This window comes from Lithobates pipiens, unplaced genomic scaffold, assembly GCF_037356315.1.
Source record: "Lithobates pipiens isolate NorthernLeopardFrog02 unplaced genomic scaffold, aLitPip1_a1.2 Scaffold_22, whole genome shotgun sequence".
NCBI classification, from domain to species: Eukaryota; Metazoa; Chordata; class Amphibia; order Anura; family Ranidae; genus Lithobates; species Lithobates pipiens.
Window position 1 is genome coordinate 17926117 of NW_027507784.1, and position 11606 is coordinate 17937722.

Consider the following 11606-nt stretch of genomic DNA (forward strand, 5'->3'; position numbering starts at 1 on the left):
GGGGTTTTGTACTGCCCTGCCATTTTAGCACCTCAAGAAATGAGATAGGCAGTCGTAAACTAAAAGCTGCGTAAATTCCAGAAAACGTACCTTAGTTTGTAGATGTGACAACTTTTGCGCAAACCAATAAATATACAATTATTGACTTTTTTTTTACCAAAGACATGTGGCTGAATACATTTTGGCCTAAATGTATGACTAAAATTGAGTTTATTGGATTTTTCTAATAACAAAAAGTAGAAAATATCATTTTTTTTCAAAATTTGCGGTCTTTTTACGTTTATATCGCAAAAAATAAAAATCGCAGAGGCAATCAAATACCATCAAAAGAAAGCTCTATTTGTGGGAAGAAAAGGACGCAAATTTTGTTTGGGTACAACATTGCATGACCGCGCAATTACCAGTTAAAGCAGCGCAGTGCCAAAGTGTAAAAAGACCTCTGGTCATTTACCAGCAAAATGGTCCGGTCTGAAAGTGGTTAATAATAAACACCTTCATTTACAAATTGCATTTTGTGTTTACTTGTGTTGTCCTTGACTATTGTTTAAATTGGTTTGATGTTCCGAAACACCTAAGTGTGACAAACATGCAAAGGAACAGGAAATGAGGAAGGGGGCAAACACTTTTTCACACCACTGTATATAACAAAATGTATACATCTTATTCTCAGTAAAATTACTTATAAAACTTTTTGAAACTGCATTTGTTTACATTTCTTTGTCTATAGATTCCATACACAATACACAATCCTTGCAAATGAAAAAAGCTGCCAAAAGAAAGTTTATTATTTTCTCAAAGAAACAATCTTTGTATTGCTTTGCTTATGTAATTAATGATAAAGTTATCAAAGTTTTTTAATCATTTTTTCATTACATTGTTCTATTTTTTTTTTCTTAATTTATGGGTTCAGTCAAGATCTGTTTCTTTTTAATGCTAGAGGATTGAATTCTCCATCTAAGCCCTTGTACACAAGGTCGGAGATTCCGTCGGAATGTGTCCGATCAGACCGTATTGTCGGATATTCCGACTGTGTGTGGTCTCCATCGGACTGTTTCCGTCTGAATATCCGACGGACCAAGTTTTCCAACTTGTCTATAAAATTTTCCGACAACATGCTCCGAACGGACATACTCCGATCATGTGTAGCCTACTCCGACGGACAAAGTGCCACGCATGCTCAGAACAAATTCCTAGACCAAAGCTATTGGCTACTACCCTGAACGTAGTCCCGTCGTAACGAAATAACGTCATCACGTTATGTACAATCGGATTTTCTGACAACTTTGTCCGACTGTGTGTATGCAACAGTTTTAGAGAAAATCCGTCGGACAAAATCCAACGGATTTGGTTGTCAGAGTGTCCGACCGTGTGTACAAGGGCTTAGAGATTGAAAATTCCATACTCTCTTCATAAACAAAAGGTCAGTGTTGTCTTTTTCCAGGAAACGAAATATTACTCAGCATGGTATCATGATTCTTTTTCCTACTCTAAATCTAGGAGGGTCTCTATAGCATTCCATAAATCTTTACCTCATCAAGTTCTGGACAGTTGGAGGAGTGGAGATGGAAGATCTTTACTCTTAAAAGTGTCCATTTATGGAAAAAAAAATTACTTTTATTAGCTTAACACTTACCAAATCAAGATCAGATCAAGACAGGTATACAAATATTAACAGATCTCATGGAAAGAGAGGAAGGTGTGACCCTTGTAGGCGGTGATTTTAATTTTGTTCTCGACCAGGGTTTGGACACTACTGCACCTATTTCACCTATTACTACGTGTCTATTGCACGCTACTAATCAAATGAATACATTTAAAGATATTTTGGATAAATATCAATTAGTTGATATATGGAGAGTTTTTCACCTGATGGATAGAGAACATTCATTTTATTCAAAGGTTCATAATACCTATCACAGATTGGATTTTTTTCCTTATAAACCAAAAGGGAATGTCAATGATATCTTCTTCTGAGATTGGAAAGCTTTATTTGGCCTGATCATGCCCCAGAGTTTTTTAGAACTTGCTATACCAAGTTGAGGAACAACAAACTGATCTTGGAGATTAAACAATACTTGTATGTCAGAAATTCGCCAGTTAGCAGTTTTGTGTTAGATCATGAAAGAGATACAACCTCTCCTCCCTTGCAATGGGAAATGTTACAATGTGTATTGCGTTGTCTTTTCATAAAACACAGGGCTAGATTAAAGTTGGATAGAGCCTGTAGAATATGTTCTCTGTTAATAGATATGTCAGCATTAGAAACAGCTCATAAACAAAATTATATTCCAGAAAATGTAAGAGTATTAACAGATAACCAGATAGAACTACAGACTTCATTGAATGAACAGACCCTAAGGCTTAGAGATAAAAAAATCATGCTTTGTTTTACCAACATGGGAATAAACCAGGCCCGCTCTTGGCAAGGGCATTACGCCAAAGAGTACCCATGTCTTCTATATTAAAAATTCTGGAGAGATGACATATGACCCTAGAGGAATTTTAAAAACATTTTACTCCCTTTCATTCTAGCTTATACAATGTTCCAAGTCAAAAAATAGGTATGGGCTCGGAAACATTTTGCCAAAAAGTATGTCAATATATATGAGAAACAGCAGCACCTACCTTACCTAGTGAAGAGGTGGAGGAGTTAGAAAGAGAGTTCTCAATAATATAAATACAAAAAGCTATAAACTCACTGGTCCGGGCAAAAGTCCTGGAACAGATGGATTTACTCCAAGTTTTTATAAGACACTGAAGGAAGTTTTGTATTCAATCTCTTTTTAATTTTATAAACAATTTATACATATACATTCATATAATTTACTTTATAAATATACTTATTACCCTGTGTCCCTGACAAAAGGCAATGTTTCCTTGTATTGGGATCTAACTTCCCTTTCTATATCCTTCCATCTTCTCTTTGTCACCTACACAGGACCTCATGCATTGTCTCCTATTCCAATCATCCTACAACTTTAACCCAAAAAAAAAACAAAAAAAACTTTCCCATCTCCATGGGGTGGTATGTTCCCTTTCATAAATATTGTATCATGTTTGCCAAGAAGCAAAACTCTTCCCATTGTTGCCATATTTTTGGCATTTGATTCCTTACATTCTCTTCTCTCCTTTTCTGTTCCTCCATATGTTGTATTTCGTTCATTTCGCAAACCCATTTTGCTATTGTAGGACTTTTTGTTTTTCACCATCTTCGGGTTATTATTGTCCTGGCAGCTGTTATCATATGGTGAAAAAATATCCGTCTTTATGGATTTCATTGACCCTGGTATTATGGATAGTATCGATATATCAACATTTGGTTGTATCTCGATTCCTGTCACCATCTGAAGAAAGGAAGTTTTGGTCCCTATTATGAGTAGGACCTTCAATTTAGTCTTGACCTCCCAACCCTTTGTTCCATAAGGAATGAAGGCACATATTTCAGTTAAGCCTGAGAAGGATCATATGCTGTGTGTGAACTATCACCCGATCTCTTTAACAAATATTTATCTGCAACTTTACTCTAAGATTATTGCAAATAGACTTACACCAATTTTACCAGCATATATCCATTTGGATCAAGTGGGTTTCATGATGGGTCAGGAGGCTAGAGACAATACATTGAAGACTCTTAGCCCTTGTACACATGGTCGGAGATTCTGACGGAATGTGTCCTATCGGACCGTTTTGTCGGATAATCCGACTGTGTGTGGTATGCATCGGAATGTTTCCATCGGAATATCCGTCTGACCCAATCTTCCGATTTGTTGGAAATATTTTCCGATAAAGTGCCACACATGCTCAGATCAAATTGCTACATCAAAGCTATTGGCTACTAGCCTGAACGTAGTCCCGTCGTAACAAAATGATGTCATCACGTTCTGAACGATCGGATTTTCCGAAACTTCGTCCGACCGTGTGTATGCAACAGTTTCGGACAAAATCCGTCGGACAAAATACGTCGGACAAGATCCAACAGGTTTGGTTGGCAGAATGTCCGACCGTGTGTACAAGGGCCTACACTGGTGGAGACAATCCATCCCATCCTGTCTTCTCTCTATATATGCAGAAAAGGCATTTGACAGGGTGGGGTGGTGTTTTTTTTTAAAGAAACTCTTAAACAATGGGGTATAGCTCCTCAACTTCTGGAGAAAATCATGGCCCCCTATTACAATCTGAAAGCTAGAGCATGGATAAACAAAAATCTCTCAGATCCTGTAACGATCTCAAATGGAACCCGACAGGGATGCCCTTCATCCCCTTTGTTATACGCACTGGTAGTGGAAAAGTTGAATAGAATGGAATAGAAAACAATTCATAATAAGTTGCACATTTAAAAGTGTGTCTATGGGAATGTTTGACTATTTTTCCAGAAGCACATTTTGAGGTCATGCACTGATGTGGATGGGAAAGTCTGGCTTGCAGTCTCCTTGCTAATTCATCCCAAAGGTGTTCTATTGGGTTGAGGTGCAGGCCAGTCAACTTCCTCCACCCCAATCTCACCCATCCATGTCTCTATAGACCTTGCTTTGCACAATGGTGCGCCGTCTTGTTGAAACAGGAAGAGGCCACCCTCAAATTGTTCCCACAAAGTTGGGAGCATGAAATTGTCTAAAATGTCTTGGTATGCTGACACCTTAAGAGTTCCCTTCACTGGAACTAAGGGGCCAAGCCCAACGTCTGGAAATCAGCTCCACACCATAATCCCCCTCTACACCAAATGATTTGGGCCAGTGCACAAAGCAAGGTCCATAAAACATGGATGAGTGAGTTTGGGGAGGAGGGACTTGACTGGACCTAACCTCAACCTGAAGAACACCTTTGGTTGGTATAAAATTAGAGTTGAGACTGCAAGCCAGGCCTTCCTGTCCACATCAGTGTCTGACCTCACAAATGTGCTTCTGTAAGAATGGTCAAACATTCCCATAGACACACTAAATATTGTGTACGGCCTTCCCAAAAGAGTGGAATCTGTTATAGCTGCAAAGGGTAGGCCAGCTCAATATTGAACCCTACGGGCTAAGACTGGAATGCCATTAAAGTTCATGTGTGTGTAAAGGCAGGTGTCCCAATACTTTTGGTAACACAGTGTACAATATGTAAAGCCCCATGTAAATTGTCGGCACTGTATAAGACGGCAGTAAAAAAAAAAAAAAAAATATTACTTCTATATTTTTCTAATATCTACAAAAGAGGATTTAGCTAATGTGAATTCTGTATTTTGGATGGAAGGTGGAAGATTTTCCTAAAAGGAAAAACCTTTGTAAATGCTGTTCTGATATCCTGGTTCCTCAGACTGTAGATCAGAGGATTGAAGAGAGGAAAAATAATGGTGTAAAAGACGGACAACACTTTGTCAGCATCAAAATGATTATTTGTCCTTGGGTGAAAATAATTAAACATAATGGAGCAATAAAATATGAAGACCACTGTCAGGTGGGAGGTACATGTAGAGAAAACTTTACTCCTTTTACCTTTAACTTGTATTTTCAGGACAGTTATGAATATATAGACATAGGGCAGAATGGTCAGTATCACAGACCCAGCTCCAAGGATGCCACCTAAGAGAAAGATGAGCAGAATATTGATGTAGATGTCACTGCAGGAGATCTGAAACAACTGGGGAAGGTCACAGAAGAAACCTTTTATAATAGCTGATTCACAAAACGTTAATTTCAAGATACAAAGTGTGTGAACTAGAGAATGGGAAAAACCAAGAAACCACACAATGGATACCAACTGTACACAGAGTTTTGAATTCATGATTTGTATGTAATGTAACGGCTGACATATAGCAGTATATCGATCATAGGACATGACAGACAACAGAAAAGCCTCAGCGTCAACAAAGAATATAAAGAAGAAGACTTGGGTTAGACATTCCATGGTGGTAATCTTTTTTCTCTTGGTGTGAAGGTCAAATAACATTCTCGGGACGGTGACTGAAGAACAACAGAGGTCCAAACCGGCCAGGTTCCCGAGGAAGAAATACATAGGAACATGGAGGTGACAATGAGGGAGATGATCAGCAAATTCCAGATTATTGTCAGAAGGTAGATGAGAAGGAAGAAGTGAAATAGAGGAAGCTGAAGAGCCGGAAGGTCCGACAATCCAGAGAGGAACAATTCATTCAGTATTGTCCGATTCTCCATTGCAATAATTTTGATTTTCAATATATGTTTATTAAGAAATTAGAACAGTAACAAGTATAATAGAGAAACAAAAGAAAAGTACAATGTCATGCTTAATAAAAGTGAATGGATATCCATCTCCCCCACAAGTAGAAAGAGAAACCTCTATATTCCCCTGGAGAAAAAAAAAAAAAACTATTTATTAATGATACACTGTAAATGTGCAATGAAAAACTCCTCTGGCCCGGCACCCCGACTTGGATCACACTGTACCACGACCATGGAGTTATAGAACAAAAAAAAAATGTTCCATGTATAGAGGTTTTAATTACTTTTGTAACATAAATCTAACTGTACATTTCACTTAGGGGAGACAGCAAAAGCTTACTGTAAGAGAGCAGGATTGTGCATGAGCCCTAATCATTGGACCGATTGTAGATCACTACCTCACGAAATAAAACAGGGTATTAACCACAATAATCACAGTAAAATATTTAATACGACATTGTAAATTTAGGTCCACTGGAATAAACCCGAACCTTGAGTGCCGGGGCAAGCCCCCGAAGCAGAGTACTTAGAAACGGAAGAGAAAAAGAGAAAGGTAGAAAAAATAGAGAAAAGGGAAAAAAAAAAAAAGGAGAAGTAGGAAAAGGGGGAAGTGAGTGGAGGGGAAGGGGGAGGAGGGTAAGGGGGTGGAGGGTAAGGGGGTGGAGGGGATGGGTGGGTGGGATAATTTTGGACCAGGGTCTAAAGCAAGCAACCCAACACTACTCGGTTAAAGGGCTGTTGCAGCCAGCTCCTCCAGACACAACAGAGCAAACCTCAACCAATTGTCAATTCGTCATACGCACCAGAAAACCATTGCAATATTTTTATGATGTGCTAAAAAAATAAAAAAAATTAAATATAAATAAATAAGTCACAATCACCTCCTTGGTCTGTTGTCTGACTTGATTTATGACATCTAAATCATCTAATATAGATATTTTTCAACAAAATAATCCGAATGGTGACTCAAAATTCGGTGCAGAAATCATGAGCCAGTTTTTTTTATATATTTCTGTCAGCAATGTCAAATGTTAATTCTTCACTAGAAATTTCAGACTTTGGAACATCAAGGTTCCCGCAGTATACTGTACATGGAGCAGAATGTAATCCCAGTTTTCCTTTATCCAAGATACAGTAAAAAGCCACTTTTTACTGCAGCATTAGAAATAAAAATATGACTTCACAGTACCGTCTGTATGAACAAGACCCCCAAATTAGGTTACAAAAATTAGCTTTAAATAAAATAAATGCTCTAAATGACAGTATTCAGTCGGGAGATAAAAATATGTTCTACTTTTTCTGCTCTGAGCTCAAGAGGCTGCAGGGACTTCGAGCAAGAAAAATATTTGTAGATATGTAATACTATTTAAGACACCTGCACATGTAATTAAAGTGAGTGTAAAGTCTCATAAAGTCTCTCACTTACCTGCTCTGTTGCAGTAGTTTTGCACAAAGCAGCCCAGATCCTCCTCTTCTTGGTCCCTCTTCTGTGCTCCTGACTCCTCCCTCCTGTTCAGTGCCCCCCCACAGCAAGCAGCTTACTATGGGGGCATCCCAGAGCTGAGTCACAGCTCCCTGCATTCATTCAGACACTGAGCCCCAACCTGGCCCCACCCCTTCTCTCCCCTGATTTGACTGACTGACTTTGATTTTCTCAGCCAATCAGGAAGGAGAATCTTGGATGGCTGAGACACTTGTGGACATCGCTGGACAGAGAGGGGCATCAGGTAAATAATTAGGGGGTGCTGGAGTGGCTGCTGCACACAGAATGTTTTTTATCTTAATGCATAGAATGCAAATTGTCAGGTCACCTGAGAACAGGTGACAAATGCACTCCGTGGGAGTTGGAAGTGCACCGCTAGGTAGTGGACCTTAGAACTGACTGCTGCGGATTGTACCCAGGGAGATTCAGGACACAGATCTGCAGGATCACTAACACAGATCTCAAGGGGAGCTGGAGCATATATTCCCCGGGGCGTGGAGTCTAAGAGCCAGCGGGTGTTCGCCAGAGCCTCCAGTGGTGAGGATGGACTTTGTTGCAGTCTGGCTCCAGGTCGCGGCCCCTAGGGTCTCACAGCTCACGCTCACAGTAGACTACAGGAGAAGGAAGCAGAAGGCTGGGACGACAAGGATAGTAAGGCAGAGGTCAGGGCAACTAGCAGACAGGAACAACAGAGTAAACGCCAAAGGTTCAGGGTCACAGGCAAACAGGGATGGTTGGGGACATGTCAAAAGGTCAAGGTCACAAGCAGACAGGAATCGTTGAGAACATGCCAAGGTCGGTAACAGAGACAAACATAGAACACACAGCAAGCAGGAAACAGGAAGCCAAACGCACAAAGGATACACAATGGTTGATCAGCACCACTGGCTTGCAGTGCACAGGTTACTATAGGGTTCCCTGATTATCCATGCTTAGAGGAGAGGTTATAAAAACCACCAGGTGGAAGTCACTGGCCTCTTAGTCTTAACACATGAGGAGAGATAAGCAAACAAAGGAAGATTACTGCATAACCATGACACACATTCTGCCTTTACAACCACTTTAAGGCATCTAAAGCGGTCTTCTAATGTATGCAACCTTTTATCAGAGTTGGATAGAGTGGAGAAGTGTTAGTACCCCCCACTTCTGCCTGCAGGGGGTGCACATGCCGTCAGCGGGCTGCTTCTGCTATGATTATTCCAAATTGTTTGTCTTCTTTGTTTTTAGTGCAAAAAATAAAAAATGCCGTTGTGATCAAATATCACCAAAATAAAGCTCTATTTGTGGGGAAAAAAATAACTTTGTTGGGTACAGTGTGGCAAAAAATGGCTTGCTCACGAAGGGGGTATATCTTCCAGAAGTCAATTTGGTTAATTGTTTAATCACTTGAACTCCCCATGTAGGACATTTTAAATAGAGGGCTATTTACTAAAACTGGAGAGTGGGCATCAATTAAATCTGGTACAACTCATAGAAACCAACCAGCTTCTATGTTTTATTGCCAAAGATTAATTGAACAAGCTGAAATTAGAAGCTGATTGGCTACCATGCACATCTGTACCAGATTGTGAGTGCACCAGTTGTAGTAAATCTCCCCATAATGAATTAGGACGTGAAATGATCCCCTCAATGTATACATACTTTTTTATATATTAACCGGTTCCCGACCAGCGCACGACGATGTATGTCGACAGAATGGCACGGGCAGGCATATTGACGTACAGGTACGTCCAATCTTCAATGCCGCCCTGCCATCGGGAGCGCGCCGCCGGCGGCACGCTCCCGCGTTGGTCGGGACCCCGTGAGTCCGGTCGCGGGACACGCGGACTCGATCTCCGCGGGCATACCCGCGATCGTCTCACGGGACGGCTGAATGGAGGAAATGCCGTGTAAACAGCATTTCTCCATTCTGCCTAGCAACTAGTGACGCTGATCTCTGCTCCATGTGATTGGAGCAGAGATCAGTGTTCTCTAAATGAAAGCCCAGCCCCCCACAGTTAGTAACACGCCCCTAGGAACACTTAACCCCTACACTGCCACCCACTGGTTAACCCCTTCACTGCCAGTGTCATTTACACAGGAATCACTGCATTTATATAGCAGTGATTATTGTATAAATGACAATGGTCCCAAAAATGTGTCAAAAATGTCCGATGGGTCCCCCACAATGTCGCAGTCACAATAAAAATCGCTGATCGCCGCCATTACTAGTAAAAAAAATAAATAAAAATAAATTATTAATAAAAATGCTATAAAACTATCCCTATTTTGTAAACGCTATAATTTTTGTGTAAACCAATCAATAATCGCTTATTGTGATTTTTTTTACCAAAAATATGTATAAGAATATGTATCGGCCTAAACTGAGGGAAAAAAAATATTTTTTTTTATATATTTTTGGGGGATATTTATTATAACAAAAAGTAAACAATAATGCGTTTTTTTCAAAACTGTTGCTCTATTTTTGTTTATAGCACAAAAAATAAAAACCGCAGGGGTAATCAAATACCACCAAAAGAAAGCTCTATTTGTGGGAAAAAAAAGAACGTCAATTTTGTTTGGGAGCCACATCGCACGACCGTGCAATTGTCAGTTAAAGCGACGCAGTGCCGAATCGCAAAAAGTGGTCTGGTCTTTGACCAGCAAAATAGTCCGGTCTGTAAGTGGTTAATCACCTGAACTACCCATGTAGAACATTTTAAATAGAGGGCTATTTACTAAAACTGGAGAGTAGGCATCAATTAATTCTGGTACAACTCATAGAAACCAACCAGCTTCTATGTTTTATTGCCAAAGATTAATTGAACAAGCTGAAATTAGAAGCTGATTGTCTACCATGCACATCTGCACCAGATTGCGAGTGCACCAGTTGTAGTAAATCTCCCCCATAATGAATTAGGACGTGAAATTATCCCCTCACTGTATACATACTTTTTTATATATTAATATAAACAGTAAAATATACAATCCAGGAAATGCTGTTAAAAACAATTGCATCAATGATTAGATCACAATTGTATCAATTTAAAACACAGATGAGCATATTAAATGTGTGTAACAACTGAAAAAGTCATTGCATTTATCAGTTTGAACCTTATATAAAATGTGTCTGTTTATGTGCCTAAAAAGGACAAAGGACATGTTACGAGGAGCCTAAAGTTTGCTATACTATTAAGAAAAATTGTATTTGAAACATATGGATAAAATTAATTAAAAAAAAAAAATACATAAATTAGGCTGAATATGTTTTATTAAAAATGATGACCGGAACTGAAAATAAGTAAAAAAAAATAAAATACCTTTCACATTTTAAGCCAGTAAAATGGTGAATTTTTGTTGTTTCATCTTCTCTCCATATTTTTTATCTAATATCCCTAGAAGAAGTAAATGCTGACTGAAATAGGAGATAGGAAATCTTTGTGAGGCTTCTGGTCACAATACAGTTGTATTAGCCATCCATAGATATATTTATAATACAGAAATTTCCCCTGACATCTCTGGATTACACAGGAGTGTACAGTATATTAGCTCCGTATTCCTATAAAAACATGATTTCTTTGGAAAATTAATCTCTATAGAAAATAAATCATCTTCTGAATTAATGTATCCCTCACTGACACACAACTTCTCTCTACTGATAAATAAGCAACTTCAACAACAAAAAAGTTCACTCAAGTTTGAAAAGGTTACGTTTTAAACTTGAAAGTAGAGCGACTGACAAAATATTGAAGGGCGTCAAAAGAAAATATACAAAATAAGATGAAAATAATAATAAAGAGTGGAGCAATATTTGGAACAATAACCCTCCAGCTTCCCTCTGTTGAAATTGTTCTGCATTTGTCAAGCTTGAAGTGATGTAGATTGAAAAAAATATATATATATATAATAATCAACAAGTTCAGTTTAGGTACCGTATCTTCATAGTTGATCTCCCCCATGGTCTT

The 11606-nt window shown here is 38.9% G+C and overlaps 1 pseudogene across 1 annotated transcript; it reads right to left on the reverse strand.

Moving 5' to 3' along the window:
* Positions 1–4942: 4942 nt before the first annotated feature.
* Positions 4943–11332, reverse strand: LOC143925362 (olfactory receptor 8D1-like; annotated as a pseudogene). The gene is made up of 2 exons (XR_013261953.1): positions 10962–11332; positions 4943–6306 (listed from the first exon to the last, which is right to left on the reverse strand). The product of XR_013261953.1 is annotated as an olfactory receptor 8D1-like (transcript).
* Between the last annotated feature and the right edge of the window lie 274 nt (positions 11333–11606).